Source organism: Ostrinia furnacalis, unplaced genomic scaffold (genome assembly GCF_004193835.3).
Source record: "Ostrinia furnacalis isolate ACB-3 unplaced genomic scaffold, ASM419383v2 OfSCF5816, whole genome shotgun sequence".
Lineage (NCBI taxonomy): Eukaryota > Metazoa > Arthropoda > Insecta > Lepidoptera > Crambidae > Ostrinia > Ostrinia furnacalis.
The window spans coordinates 280,621-297,864 of record NW_021136055.1 but is presented as its reverse complement, the minus strand read 5'-3'; the positions used below and the strand labels follow the sequence as shown (position 1 = coordinate 297,864).

Below are 17,244 nucleotides of genomic sequence, written 5' to 3'. Positions count from 1 at the left end.
GTGCCTACACTTTTTTGGTCACTGTGGCGCCAGTAGTTACATGCCTGATTTTTGTATTGTTATTAGATGAAGACTAGACCTAGCTGATTCAGAAGTATTTACATTCATAACACAATGTAAACCTGTATGTTGTAAAAAAACATAACTCGAATCTATCAAAAGTCGCGGTGATTCGGGTAGCCCTAGTGATGCTCTACCTCTGGGCTTCAGCTTGACACTACTTTTTGGGACACCCTGTATATTAAAGTTTTCTGTACCTCTCAATTAATTTATTTTTTATTCTTATCACTCGTCATATCTATATATACACCGTGTTACTTTGCATTCTTGCCATATTCACAGAGATAAAAGTAGGGAACAATACCTATTGTTTAAGATAAACAAGAGACTCCCATAAAGAAAGTACACTAAGATTTTAGTAAATTTGGTTTTTCAGTACAAATTGGAATAAACCAATTTTGTCTCGCACGTTCTACAGGTGCAAGTGGAATAAACCTAGTGGGCGTGGCCTAGTTCTTAATAATCTGTTGTTTTATGGCTCTGGGTACCAGCCTTTTTATCCAGTCATAATAATTATTTAAAAATACTCTTTAGTTGATTTCGATTTTCCTTTCTACTTTACGGGCTTAGGACCGTCAAAAATACGTAACAATTATTAGGGTTTTAATTAATTTATAACATGTACCCTATTTTTACAAATTAATAAATTAAGTATGAAATGAAATCACCTTATTCACAATTAATTATTTATTTATAAGTTCCTACTTACAAAGTTTACGGACTGCGAAGCAAGTGTTCAAAGGGTCCTCCGTTCTGATGAAAGCACAGTCTAGCACGGCGCAGCGTAGGTTTTTCGCTTTAGTTTTCGCAACACATAAACGTTTTGTCTCACAGTTTCACTAAAACAATCCTTTCATGTAACGCGTTTACACTGTTTATCTCTTCTGCGCATACCAGTCGTTTCAATTCACTCTAAAAATCCATTGGTGTCAGGTCCGAGGATCGTGGTGGCCAAGCTACTGGACCCCTCGTCCAATCCACTGTTTACCAAACGTATTATTCGCGCACTTGACGTCCTTATTGTGGGGGAGCACGGAGCACCATCCTGCTGGTAGTAGGGCATTTGGTGTAACGCTAAGGATACGTCATCAAGCATTTCGTCTAAGACGTCTTGCAGACACTCCAAGCACCATTTTGATTAAATTATTCGTTATTTGAATACACTTCAGTCATTTTTTGTATTATTTATAACGTGATTTGTGATTGATGGATTTCTCAGTTATTTACAAATGTCAAAAAGACATTTTAAAGACAATAGATTGCAATAGATATTTAAAAATACAATAAAAAGTAAAAAAGTCTCCATCGCCATCGCCAACAAGTGATGTGCATGCGTTACGATAATTAGTGGTGTGTTTAACAGGTTGTCGATAAAATAAAATACTCAAGATTAAAAAAAAAAAATTACGGGCATTATTTTTTTACGGATTTGTGTTCAGTATCAGTAATATAATAACCTCTGTAAATATGGCAAGAATGCAAAGTAACACCCGTCAAGAAAGTCGTGTTAGTTACTCCACTTATAACTCAAGAACGGCTGAACCGATTTAGCTGAAAATTGTCAGGGAGGTAGTTTAGAGCCAGGAGAAGGACATAGGATACTTTTTATCCCGTTCGAAATAAAAAAAGTCTGCTTATTTATTGCCATTAGGGCGGAACAAAGTTCGCCGGGTCAGCTAGTATAATATATATATCACACTGATCACATTAACGGATTAACGGATTTTGATGAAATGTGCGTGCATTGCACTTAATGAAAAGAAAAAAAAAACGTAGCTTTAATCAAGAAACATCTTAGGGGTTAAGTGCAATTTAAAAGCTCACGGAACCATGGCGGTCAATTGCTAATAAGTACTAGCGATGATATTTTATATTAAGTTATATTTTAAGTGTAAATAGAGCAAACAGTCAGAGTGCACTTAGTGTTTTGGTTTGGCATCGATGGCCTTAACCGATGCCATTTATGTTACCGTCGTGTCCTCTTCCGTCTAGGGTATGCAAGCGCTAACACCAGCGAATTGCAGCGTTCAGCTCCGGGCGCTTTATTGAAAATTCTATCTATCTGTTACAGCAAGAAGGCGCTTTTCCCGGCGGAGAATATGGCCCTTGCGCCCGCGCAGCACGGTCGCTAGTCGGGTGGCTGAGCGCAGGCGGTGCCCGTTATCCGGCGTCAGGTTACGGTCACGTCTATAAAAGACCGCGGCGTCTTCTTCACCATTTCATTCGGTTTGAGACGCCCGGCCGGCTGCGTGTTCGCCGCGTTTTCCGAACATTCGCGCCGGTGTCGAGCACCAAAGTTCGCTAGTTCGCGGTTCATTTGTTCGGGACTTCGGGGTCCAGTGCTCGCTTCCCAGCCCCGGGACAGTTTAGTTTCCTGTGAACTTTGAACATTATCCAGTGATCATCACAGACTGTGAAGCAGCCTGCTGTGCACAGGTATAAAACGTGAATTTTACACTAACCAACTTTTCCTAACAGCATTTAAAATATTAAAGAAATGCATGAATCACATTACGAGTGAGTAGGCATTACACAAAATATCAGATTTTTATAAGTAATTACGCAGTTTTCTTTGATACTAAAGATTAAAATTTGTTATACCTACATTTAGTTTGTCTACATTTTTTAGCATGACAATAAATAAAATAATTTTCAACACGAATGTTATTACATAAATAATTTAATATTTATATTGTGTAAGTGGATAACCAAATTGAACTTACAATGTTATGTAACTAATGTTATAAGTTCAATTTAGTTATCCACAATAACATTTCTTGTTATCTTATTATTAGGGGACATTGACCTTTTATTATCCATTTTTATCATCGCATGTTATACTAATAATATTTATTTCGGAAACAGGGGCCATATTGAGTTCAGTTTCATTTCAGTGAAAATAATATCAGAAAAATATTTTTAATAATGTAGAGATTGCAGGGATATAATATAATTATAGCGATTACTTTTGAATCATTCCTATTCTTAGCGCAGAAAAAAACTAAACCAAAAAAAGTTGAATACGAAAAAAAAAACAGGTGTAATAAACAGTCCTAGAATAAACATAATGCCTGCTTCATTAATCCCCGGCTAAACTAACCATTACGCTAACAGACGTCCCATAAAAATACTTGTTTAACTCACAACTTGAATCAAAATAAAATTACTCGTGTACGTTTAGATCAATTTTCTGGTCGATAAATGTTATTCATGATCATGACTATAAGAGGTCTACAATCACTAAATTACAAACATGTCGTCTTTTACCTTTTATTCGCACGGTCCTCCGCGGCCCTATTGCTCTGTACAAACGCAAGCTATTGGTATGAAGATGATAAAATGATTACCGTCATTACTAGCGAATTACAAGGAGACGGTCTCTTGGGGTATTACATGCACTCGCGTGAGATATAGGCTGTGTGCGACGATTGACGTTTTTGTTGCCACGCTGACTTCTAATAGTTCGTGTAAGCTTTAGAACACAGGCAGGTGGCTAGAAAGAAAGCTATTGACATCAATTTAGTTTGAAATAACTCTTATTTCCTTGCAGATAGTCATTACTTGCTAGGTGGATTCCACCACGATATACATATACGATACACTCATGCGTTAGGAAATAAATAGAAACGTTTGAGGGTAAAATGTATGATGCACCTATGATATTTCAAGCTTCAAGGTCCAATTGTCATGTATTAAATATATTTATAAAAAGCTACAGGTTGAGATTATGATAATAACACTGTATACAACTGGGATTAGTCAAGGGATAAATCTGAGCTACGATTATCATGATAGTTTTATGTTTAACATCAACGTTCACCTTTTTTGTGCAAAAAGCTGCGTGGATTCGAAGAAGTCGTGTCTTTTTTCCGTTCCTTAAACATGAATGAAAATATTTAGTTTCATAGCGGTAAGTCGTCGTCGGAGATAAAAAAAACTTGGAAAGTTCCACGTTGTATCCATGTTAAAAACCTTTTTTGTAAATCATGATACGAGTATATATTATTGTGAATAATTCTTGACATTTAAAAAAATAAGAATAACTAGTTAGGAATAGTTAGAAAATGAGTTTGAAATATAAATTATTTAAAGGAACTTTAACTTGAAACTTAATTCTACTAATAGGTTTTCAGTCCAATTTATTTGCCGGCTGTTCTTTAAATGGGTTAATAATTCAAACATAAAGATTAACATAAAAAAGATATTTACAACTGTCCCATTACAATCCTATAACTGATGTCTTTGTGAGCAACTAGAACTAACTCGCTTCTATTTTCTCGGTTCTCGTTCTAAGACTAGTTCAAGAACAGGTTGCAAGGCGTCGACCATTACAGGATGCAAGTTATTAAAAATTTAATAACCCTCTCCTAGTCTTTTGAACGACTCCCTTCAGGCAAACCAAACACTAACCGTGTAAAAATAAAACTAGTAGGGAAAGTAAAGAACGTAGGGCCGCGTAGTAACAAAAACGTCCCCCATGTAATTTCCATGGCAGACTGTTAACTAAATTATTACGCGTAAACGCTATTTTATTACACTTTCATTTATTATGCTCACGATATCTTATCGTCGTCATTACAAATAAAGTTTGAAGGAGCAAAAAACGTATACCAAATCATTTTACCGTATACTGAGTCATCACAGTAGGAGGTATTTAAATACAGACAGAGTTAATACCCGTCACATTTTTTACTCTTAATTAACCATTATGGCCATTAATTTGAAGACTTAAGATTTGTCTTCTTTTTCTGTTTCGCACGCTTACTAGCATTTTTTTAGTATTTCGGCTACTTAGCTTACGGGTATTATTATAAAATTATGCATTTGTGTGTGTAAGAACTATCACAGATTCATTGTACATAATTAACTACCAAACAATGTGCATAAATAAGTGTCTAAAGTGAAGTTGATTGCAATATTTTATGCATTAACAGAGATATTGTGTTGTGAGAAATCAGGTCCATTACCATGTAGAATATGTATATTATAAGTGCCGCTTTTATGGATTACTCTGAACACTACATGCACTGCTTTTCCTCACTTTCATGTTCTATGCATAATATCTAATTGTAAAATGAGCTCTAGTAGTTACTTCTTAAGTGAGTATCGGCGTCTCTACAAGTGGAACACGTTCGCCATCTTGGATTTTAACATTAATACTACGAGTATAATCGCAATTAGCGCCCCGACGACCCCGGAAGACACAAGACATGCTCGTAGCACTCGTAACAGGCACCAATTTTTATTGATAGAGTTTGCAACTGTGGTAAATAAGCATCATGTTACGTGTACGTAAGTACTTATGTATAAGTAGGTACCTACATACAGTTTTTCTCAACACAAACAAGTAGGTACTCTTTAGAAACAACCAACTACAGCTCTTGTAGAGCTATGGGCAATAGGATAGTGTTTGATCTTAATCAAATTAAAGTATAAAAAGACAGTATACATTAGTAAAATGGCATACAAGAGAAGGTAATAAAACATCGAACATCAATAACCCGCGTACTTACAAATTATTTGTATGTCGTAAGGTGTTACCGCAAAAAAAACACGTCTATGATAACCGCATGCGTGGGCGCAACCAGTTAGTTTTTTGCGGCCAGTGCACGCGGCCTTGACCGCCCCACCCGAATCAATCTGTCCTGGTCCAGTTATGAGCCGCATATCGAATTCATATGGCGCCCGCCCGGTTGGTGTCACCATTGTGTTCTGCTTATGCGTAATGCGTATCGACTCTTTATCACTTATAGACTTAATATAGTGGCTTCAGTACGCGTTTTGTAGGGCAACTCTACTTTAGAATCGCTCAACGAAACAACGTTGCATTTTCCTGTATGCGGAACCAAATGATAAATTGCTCTTTTATAAAAGCTCACAAGTGAAAATCGACCGTGTTTTTTTCTGACAAACGTGCCAAGTTTTCAGTAACATCTTATTTGTAACTGTACGTTACATCTTGATCATGACTATGTATTCTGTCACTCTATATGTTATCATTGTTACTTTAAAATTAAAACAATAAAGCACTGACTTGCAAGGAATAATATGTGTTAACCTTTACCTTTTGCAATTCATCAATTTGATTGATATGAAGTAACAATAACATTTGTTTTTTTGCTAGCGCTACACACTTTATTCGTAGAAATAAAAAGTTACAAACCACAAATAAAGTGAAATTACTAAAGTAAAAAACAGTATTCTATGCAGACATGAATATGGTACAGAATTGAGTGAAATGAGTCGACAAGTGTCTGGAAGATTAATGGTTTTATAGTTAGGTAAAATTGATCGCACGTCACGTCACACGTTTATTATTATTTGATTGATTGATCGGTGTTTAAATAGAAGTTTCGCTAACATTTCTCACAGTTTCACGCGGCAGTCGGCATGCTATCCAAACATTTAGCCTCGGCTTGAGCTGCCGGGCATTGATAATGACCTTTATTTATGGCTTCGTGTTAATCATTATAATTTATAACAAATTGCAAATTATTTCGCGGTTCATACATACACTTTAAGTTCCATTTAGTTTACTCCTTCCTCTTTATTAAAATACGATTTATGGAGCAATAGTTGGGTTGCTTAATACAATTATTAATGTTTATTGGATTTCACCTAATCGAATATAATAAATAAATATATTTTCTTTACAAATTAGTTTTTACAAAATAATTAAGTTGCCTGTATATCAAAGAAAGTGCCTGATTAGTTATTAATTTATTAAAATTAGCGATGTGAATTAGCGATCTATTGTGTTCATCACACTTACAGGCAGATACACGATTATGCATGTACGAATAGTTCAAAGGGTCATACCCTAGACATTCGTGCGTGACTCAGAGTTTCACAGGCTTTGAAGAGGTATTTTTGAACCATTCGACTTGAATTCGTGCACGGAACAAATCATGTGCGTAATTGACAACTACAGATTTTTTATTTATTTGTAACCATTCTAAAGTAGTATTATTTTAGTCTTTGGTTGCTTTTAGTTTGGGGAAATCAAAAGTTAAGTTAAAAAAAAAAGTATATTTTAAGTTAAGTTTAAGTTTCCTTCAGACAAAGAAAATGTTATTAAACATAAAGACAATTTTAAAAGCTACGTAACTTTTATACCCGTCTTTAAATGTAGGTTTACCTACATCTAAAAGGCTTTTCATTTGGTTGTATCAGTGTGCTACCTCGGAAGCCACAGTCAGAGACGATTTCTAAAATCCGCCAGAGACATAATGTAGCAGCAGATCGGCGGTGTAATTGCGGCATGCACCGTGCACGTACATAAGGCCCCACTACTTTCCCCACGACCCAGTGCCCTCTCAGTCGAAGCCGACCCACTACTGCCGCACAATTCCGTAATGTCTCGCATTTTATTTGAGATTTGCCGTGCCTCATTACACGTTCAGCGTACAGTTATATCTAATAACACATCTCTATTATACGATTGTCCACTTCGAGTTATCCCGCGATAATCGATTGTAAGTAGCACTCGCCATTGTCATAACCAGCCGATTTGGATAGAGATTTCTTATTCGCATTTTATTTGAATGCTGATTATGATAAGTGTGGATAAATTAAGCTAGTTGTTTGCTTGATTATCATAATGAATAAAATAGATCAGGATTTGCATGTCGCCATTTTTACTTATGCTATTGATCTTACAATTTTATAGTTCCGTAGTTACTTATAGTCTTCATCACATGAACTCAACAGGTACTGCATTTATGTAGTGTTTATACATGATATTAGTATTTTTATCGGCTATAGAAATCATCACAAAAGAGCTATTATGTTTTTTTTTTCAAAGAAAGTTTTTTGGTTGTTATGTATTGAAGTTTTTACTTTCTTTCAGAATTTGCATATTTACACACAATGTTTGCGAATATTTTCATACAATGACTTGTACTAAGAAGTCACGCCTACATCCTTGTAACTTACGCAAAAATAAAATTTCATCTGGTAATGCATATTATGGCTATAATAGTTTTCACTAACCATTCTTAAATCACAAATGATTTAGGTAACCTAGTTGTTCAAAAATAACTTTTAGTTTTATACTTAGCTGCAGGCGGAACTGAAAACATTTAATATATTGCAGATTTATATGAAAGTACCCGAGATTCTGAATATTAATCAGTTTGTACGAGAATTTTTAAGTCATTAATCATCATCAATTCATTTAATTGAACGTAAAATTAATGTGATCATGTTGATTGAGTAATTTATGACTCAGTGGGTGATGAGTGGCTTGTGTATACGTTGTTGGAATTCGGATAACAGTCAATATTTGGTCGTGAGCGCGTCTCCGCGAGTGGACGGTGCTGCGGCGGCTGTGGGCATAACGCTCGCTATCGCCTGCATCTCGCGGCAATATGCCGCCTCGAGTACAGTTACCCGAGATTTTTAACATTCCGCTCTATTCGCTTGACGAGTACGTAAACATTCGTAGGCGTGTCCTTCACGGGTTTGGGCCAAAACGTTTTATCCACGGAATAAGACTTAGTGGGTTTAATAACGGTTGTTTCATTTGACAAAACGACACAAATGTAACTTTCACTGACAGTTCGGATCACGTAGTCGGGTGGAAACATTAGTGGTGTATTGTTGGGTATAATGGATTTACCACAGCCGGCCGGGCCAGGGCGCGTGCTCGCGGGCGCACGTCGCGCGCGACCCACTAAGCTGATGAATAAACGAGAAAGTGCACGCGATACCACCTCGCATTATGTCCGGCAATCGGCAAACTTAATAATTTTGAGTTATGACTCGATATCATGACCCAAAAAGTGAAGGTGCGTATTGTTGTGAATTCGCTAGTGGAACGTCGAAATTGACTTTCCAATCATACAAAACATTGTAACCAATCATTTTTCAAATGCGTCTGGTGCATAGATGAATTGAACTTTAAATTATGATTAGTTAAATTATTCAAAAGCTTGTTTAGATAGGATATGAATACATTAGTATTAGTGTTTGCTGTAAACAAGCTGATTCATTTGATCGATAGTGTGAATGAGCTGGTGGTTTTTCGCGTGCATTTCTCTTGTAAGTGGAATAGTGTAACGCTCACATGAAGCGAGCGTCAGTGGTGCGTGCGCTTGGGAACCGTGCCGCCCGCGCTGCGGCGACCCGCCCGCTGCATCGATGAGCTCACTTGCCACTGCATACGTATCAGACATCTAATCCAACGAACACATCGATATTCCGCTTCACAGGTCATTAAATTAACTATGTCCGGCCTCAGGCGTAATTATCGCTAGGCATTAGATGTGCTTGTAAAAGCCTACACGACCTTATCGACACCTTAACACCTAACTAAGGTGGCGATTACTCATTATGTATCTTAACATCATTTAATTTTAATTAAGAGCATCATCCGTTAAGGCCCCCTGTAAGTATATTAATTTATTACCTTACAAGGAACATGCAATAGGTGTCTTATACGCACTTTTACCATCAGCAATATAATTTATGCAGTGTAAAGAAAAACAAATTAAAAAGCTCGAAAGCTTTCAACAATATTTCAGATAGAAACTTATCTCCGATAATGCATAGTGCCCGTGAATTTATGTGATACTAGCTTTCCGCCCGCGGCTTCGCCCGCGTGGATTTTTGTCTGTCACAGAAAAACTTTATCGCGCGCGTCCCTGTTTCAAAAACCGGGATAAAAACTATCTTATGTTCTTTCCCGGGACTCAAACTATCTCTATGCCAAATTTCATCAAAATCGGTTGCGAGGTTTAAGCGGGAAAGCGTAACAGACAGACAGACAGACAGACAGAGTTACTTTCGCATTTATAATATTAGTTGGGATTGTTATACCATCCAAGCACTTCAAAGGCTGGATAGTGGATAGTTAATTGAAGGCTGGCCGCGGCGCGCCCACGACACCGCGCGGCGGAGCGTGACGCGGCCAGTTATCCGCTGACCGCGACACTCGCACTTCCTGGAGGCACAACTGGCTTTCGTTATTACAGCGAACCGAAGCAGGCATCTATAGGAAATCTAAGGCATGGAAATATTATCTTTGTACAGAATAGGTATCATATTTTACAGCGGCGGTCCATGATATCTAGCGACAGGCTTTGATAGCAAAGTTTTCATGTCAACTGATGAATACTTAATCATATTTACTAAAATAAATAAATAAGTACAACATACTGATTCACCAAAAAGTTTGAGATGAGATTATTAGAAAAGAGATGATATTGCCATAACAATATTTTCCCCAGAGCTTTCTTGAAAAGTTGATTATATCATTACAATTTTATTCCTATCGTCACGACGAGCAACTATCCATAGCATTCTGATAGCATCATGTTTATTATTCTAAACAACAAGTGGTCAGTTCATTTTCATTACACGCGTTATGTTTATTTTGATATGTTGCTCTGCCGACAGATGTGTGCTCGATGCGCCGTCTGTCACTGCGATCAGATAACGTGTGCGGCGATGTAACGAGTGTATTATTACGACAATGGCGCTGATAACAGCTCACTTATCTCCGCCGCTTTGTATTTTTATCGGTCAAGTCTTACCAGTCCGCATCGCAACTAGTTATGTTAATTTTGTGCCGTCTCTCAGCTATTTTTACCTAGTACGGTACGATGCACTAGCGTGCGGTAATATAATGTAACAATCATTATCATAGCATTATTTTGTTAAGTGGACAGCAAAATATGATGGATTGCCGTTAATATTAGGAAAAACAATGACATTACAAGCATGCTATCGCTTTTTTCTTCGAGATATTTGATTTTTTTTATTTTCAGTTTACGTAAACAGGACAGTGATTGATTTAAGTGTTTAATTTTCAGTTCAGAAAATTGAATTGAATAAAATAAATGATTGCATTTTTATACAATAAACGTTAATAATTTATTTTCGAACGACATTGATACAGAACAATAATATAGAGGATTGCTGGTTCCAAATGATTATTTTATGTCTTTATTTTTATAAGAGCTTCCATTTCTTGCTTGCTTTTCTTGTTGGCTCTATTATGATGTCAATTTTGTGTAATCTTATTAAAACTACATGTATTAGAACCATTTATTAATTAATTATTAGTTATTACTAGATAGATAATAATTTACGTAATAAAATAATTATATGGTCTATATTTTAATAAACATCCATAAATAGACACAATTAGTTTGATCGCTTCGCATATTTTCGTGGCCAGGTGCTCGTATATTAAGTTAATGGCTTATTAGAGCCGCACGCGCATCAGCATAAACGCCGAGAACCGATTCACAGATTACGTGCTTTATTAACTCATGCAATAAACATCTGTAATATTATGTAGAATATCCATAGGATATTAAAATTATCAATTTACAAAATGCCGGATGCCTCCGTCGGTACGCCAGTTCAAAGCTCTCTTCAAGACTTGCTGTCTCTAGAATAGCAAAATCAGATTTCATCATCTCAATTATATGGAGGACGAAGCGCTCTTAATAAAAAGTTATGAACGCAAAATTGAAAATCTGAAATTGATGTTATTTTGGATTATTGGATCAATTTTATTAAACGCAAAAACCATTCACGTGCAGACATTCGCAGACAACAATAAGCCACAATAAAGCAATAATGTCTAAGAATGGATCATAAACAAAAGTGAGCCGAGCTAAGCATCGCTAGTCCCTTCCTTGTGATCTCGGGCGTGCGGTTGTATTTGAAGCTGTACTTATTATTTTTTATTACATAATAATTGTGGGGACGCTGTTCCGCGGTCGCCGACCAGAGCCTGCCTCCTCCTGCACCGTATCAGATCAGTACCTCTAGTAGGAAAAACTTTCGAGTTCGTTTCGTTGCGTATTCAAAGTGTCATCGAAAAATTTTGTATGAAAAATTAAACAGCGCCCCCTATGGCGGCTATAATATAGGGGGCGCTGTTTAATTTTTCATACAAAATTTTTCGATGACACTTTGAATACGCAACGAAACGAACTCGAAAGTTTTTCCTACTAGAGGTACAGGATCGGCTCCCGCTTCTCACCACGACAAAACAATGAGATAATATTATCCACGCTGTCAACGATCGCTGATGATCGAAGTCACGTTGTCGCTTCGAGTTTTGAAACAAGGGCATTACCCCTTTTGCGAAAGCTCCGGACAATACTTTCTAAAGAAGCAATCACAGAAATCACGAAATGACGTAAATTGATAGAAAGTGCTACTGTGATTTGGTATTTTGTCATTATCAAAGAAATATTGCTACGAAAATATGAACGCGTGTATTAGACATCAACGCGCTGTGACCTATGACTACGTTGTTTCCGTAGCTCGTAGCAAAACGTGATTTGTTTGCTACGATGCAAATAATTACCCGAAAAGCTACCTACGGTTTTTTCCACGGTTTCGCACGTATGAATTCATCACTTAATTTGAAAATTATCAATGCCACTAAAATTTATAGCGACCGGACTATTTTCATAGTCATAATTTTCAGTTTAACAAAATTTAATAGTACCTAACTATTATATATTTTTTACGAAAGAATGCAAATTTGAACAGATAATTGCATAGGTATAATGGGTTAGTGTAATAAAAATTAATCATTAATAACTTTTATGATGGGAAGAGTTTCAGAGGGTAATACGAGTACACGCGATGGAAAGATGTTAAGAAACTTATATTTCTGGAATTGGAAAGTAAGGTCAGTTACATTTAAAAGCAAAACGATGCGATATAACGCATTTAAAGAAATGTAACTCTACGCGGAGTACAAAAGAATGCTAATTGTTTAACAAAATCTAAAGTTATCGCGGACGAAGTCGAGGGCAATGTCGAGTAAAAGATAAGAATCAACGGACCGGAGAAATCACACCTAAAAAGAAATAAATAATTGTGTTAACCTACTATAAAACATCATTGTGTACGTATCTGCTTCTAATTTGTAATTATAGGCGTAAAATTCGATATAATAGCGTGTCGGGCCGTGTCCATCGTCAAGTCGTTTGCGAAAAGAATTCTAACGGGCTCTCTCCTAAATTGGTCTCCGGAGTCCGCCGCGTGGCCGGCGCTGAGATGGTATCGGCACCGCGCGATATCGCACTCGTGTATTACTCGAGCTAATGTTTACACATTACGGCAATTTGTGCTTTTTTATGTGATAAACAATTCGTTTTCTAAGGTATAAGCATTCTCTCAATTATACCGCAATAAATAAATGAAAAACGTAAAATGATTAATTGAAAGGAAAGGAAAACTGATTTCCTAGATAAACCTTTTTTGAATTACTTACTTACATGCTTTTTTAAATAGTCGTAATAAATTCATTTTATTCGATGAATGTTTCTGTCCAATTAAATTAATGCAATTAAAATTTCTTAGTAAAGCATCAAGACTCATATCATTTTTATCAAAAGATCGAGTACATTTCTCAAGTGTAACAAAAAATATCACACAAAAAAGATCCCCGGTAAGTTAAGCAGCGTTTTCTGTGAAGCGGAGCGGACTTGTGTATATTCGTAGTATTGCTTTCTACAGAAGTAGATAGAAGAAGATATATATGAACTATTCCCACCTCTCGTTCCCACCACTGCAACTTCTGTGTAGCCAAGATCTACAGCTTGACCGCCATAAAAACCCAACCAATGAAGGTCAAGTTTGTCCCGGGGGAAAGTTAAACTGTCATTGGACCCGTAACGAAATTAATCAGAAGATCATAGGAGGAGTTCGAAATTAAGGTTCGACTTCCCTCCATTGCAAAGCGGATGACAGGTAACAAACAAAGGCTTAATAACCTTCATGAAAAGATATGCACCACGGACAATAAATATCAATTAAGGGGGCCTATTATGAGCAATTAGCTGCCAATAATATTTTTCACAAAATCGCTTAAAAACACATTTTTCCTTGTCGCAACAAGATCGGTGTAATAAATTGTGGAAACAGTACAACAGTGTATGTTGTATTGAGTTAAGCATTATATCACGTTCATGTTTCCAAAGATCACACTCCCACAAGATACGATGGGCAGACTGCTCGCTCATGACTGATATCATCAGTGGAACACTCGCAGTAAGGAGACGGAACTAGTTTGAATTCGTGAAGTTCGTGAAGAAGAAGGGATATAAGAGGAGAGGAGCTGGAGTCGACCTTTGATGACCCAGACGAAGGTGGACTTTTGGTGACGCGGACGCCATCAGACAAATATATGTAGGAATGTAAAAGAAAACAAACTTTAACTTTTATTTTTTTAATTTCGTTGAAACGTTCAAATAGTGAAACGTTAAAATAAACCGAATGATAGGATTGAATGAAAGGTGCGAGGCTCGCTCTCTCTCGTCCGAACTGCCATGACGTGCAGGTGTGCTCCGCTAAAGTTATTAGAAATAAACGGTGTATTTTCACGAAACTGAAAGCTGAAGTTTCTCTTGAGAACCCCAGCCCTACATATATGGCATCGCCAGCAGTGTGATTCTATTAGCCCACACTCGGCCTCGTCGGCACGCGCACCGACGATCGCCCAACGGCTAGAGTACCTTCTGTACTCGCCACTCTGCCCGGTGAAGCTGGAAAAGCTCTTCAAGCTAGCAGCGCGCGTCCTTTAAAAAAAAAGGAATTCTATTTCATGTTTTTCATTATGTTCAAATTTTATTACATTGAAGATTGCTAGCTTTTCGCATCTCTATCCTTCAATCTACTTTTGCTCCGCTTCAGTAAAAACGCAGCCTTATAAAATATTGAATAATATTGTGTTGTTGTTAATGTTATTGTGGGAAAAAACAAAGAAGGAATAGCATTTTTATTACATTAATTGCAATTAAATTGAATCAAAAACACTTCGTTATAATGATTAAAGTGAGAACAGAATGTTCTATAAAGTTGGAATGACTCATTAAAATAGTTTTACCTATTTATTTATTTAAATTGTTATTCAGCATCGTCGTACACCAGTACAAAAATACTTCTATATCTTTTCTTATATTCTCACTCCTTCTCAACACACAATAAAATGAATGGTAATGGTAAAATTTTTTACAGACGCCTGGATGAATTCAAGGTTTCTTCGCTATTCTTAGGCTGGGTTTCACCATCTTACTTTAACTTTAACAAACATCAAAAGCCTGTCAAACTCCATACAAAAAATACCGGTTGTGGTTATAGTTACGGTTAAAATAAGGTGGTGCAACTCAGTCTTAGTATGTAACACAAACAATGAAAAAGCACTGAATGGTTGATTCATCCCAGCCTAAGAATGTTGAAAGTAAATTCTCGGGTATAAGCAAATAAACTTGTCCACTTGCGAATTCACTGAAAAACACTTAACACCTTTTGCTTTTTGTGCACATTAATCTTCGTACCTGTGGGCTGCATGTTTATAGATCGAGCGGATACGTCTAGCCCGGCGGGCTCGACTAAAGGATTAAAAATACTTAAGAATCTCTATTCACAGACTCGGGTATTTATTTGACATCCAAGTCCAAGCTCCTTGCTCACGATTTGGAAGACGTGTAATGATTATTTTATTGATTTATTCATATGATTTTTTATACCGTTTATTATTTCTTAAGGTTGTCAAGAAAATTATACGTAATATCCGTCTGAACTCCAGGTACCTATTTTATAGACTTTTTTTAATAAGATGATAATAAATTAAAGCCATTAAAAGATTACTTATAAGATATTTTTTAGCTTAACATTTTTTTTTCAAATCAGCTAAGTAGATGGTGGGGCAAAGAAAATAAAATAAAATTGCTAAGTTCGTTATTTAATCTTAACGTGCTATCTTCAATTAAGACGCTAGAGGCATCTGAAATGACTGAGAAAAATAGAATAAAAGAGTTGGAACATTTTCCACTGTCACGTTCGTTAAGACTAAGCTGTGTTGCTAGATCTTGTGCAACTAAACTCTTGTGATGTACAAAGATTTATCGAGTTTAGCGCAGTTTGTGTTCGCAGTAAAATCTTTTTATTCTATTTATTCACTACGAATGCATGTGAGATGACTTTTAATACATTTACAAAGATCAGAATAATCTGGGTCTGTTGAATTTTATTGACAGTCTAGCTAAATCGTTTCAGGGTAAACAGTTGTGGGAATGAGTCGCGGGCATGGTTTTTGGTCAATTAAATAAAAGCATGAGACGATGAAAAAAATATTAACATATTTAAATCTTTAAGTCGTACCTATGTAGTTTAAGTAAAATTACTAAATAGTGCATCAGCTCTACCACAGAGTTTCATAGTTGCGTAAAAACGAAATGTAAAGAGATACATTAACGTTCTTATCTAGTAGTAACTGTATTTAATGTTTATGTGTGGTTTATGTAGTCATTGCATTGCCTCGTAGATGGATCCGTTATTTGCGAGATTATTTGTATAATCGGCACGATTTATCATAGGCAACTTGGTGGTTAAAAAGAAACGTTACTTTAGACTTAGAAATATCCAAGGCTAAGAGAGCACTTATCTATTAATAGGTGTAGGGAAGGTGAGCACGGCGATCCTCTCTTGGGTGAATGCTTGTTATTTATAGGATATTTAACATAATCTAGTAAAAACGTGTGCTTATATTAAAGTAAATCGCTTTTATGGGTAAAGTTCAAAAGCTTTTGCGGTGTTTTAGTTTTTGTTACGAGTAGAAGTCAATGAAAAGGGAAATTAATAAAGGCATTACCTACTGGTAAGGCGTGGTAGCATTTTTTAATTTTTTCAATATTATCTGTAATCAGCGGCGGTGTATTATCTTCAAAGGCTTTCAAAGCAGAGTGAATACATACAGCTGCATCCGTTCGTATTACTATTACCTACCTCCATGTAAGAGAAAGATCATAATATGTATAATTTTGCAAGATTCCGCTGGTATTAAAAGAAATTATACAGTACATTAATAAAAAATTGTTTCAGAGAAGTCAAAGAATATTTGTTATTACTTTTTAATTACACTATAGAGATTAGGAAAATATTTTAAAGTTTTTAATTAGAAATAACCGGTTATTGGCTATAATACCTCGCTGTGATAGAACGCCCCTATTAAATGGGCAGTTAAAACAACAAAAAATATTGTTCTTAATGACGTCAACTATTTTCCCATGGCCTTACAAATGAATGCTGGAGCACTGTTTTATAACTTGCGGTAACTATTTAATTTAACTAACGGTAGTTATAGCCTGTTGTTTTAATTACAACGTAAATTACTTAAGTGCGTGATAATTATGTATCTAGAAGTACGTC

At 36.2% G+C, this 17,244-nt stretch overlaps 1 protein-coding gene across 1 annotated transcript in view; it reads left to right on the top strand.

The window, feature by feature from the left end:
- The first annotated feature begins 2,297 nt into the window (after positions 1 to 2,297).
- Positions 2,298 to 17,244, top strand: part of tyn (trynity) — a 64,161-nt gene continuing 49,214 nt past the window's right edge. Inside the window, exon 1 of the mRNA XM_028316622.1 lies at positions 2,298 to 2,496. The gene's annotated coding sequence lies outside the window, so the exon portion shown is untranslated. The remainder of the gene's footprint in view (positions 2,497 to 17,244) is intronic.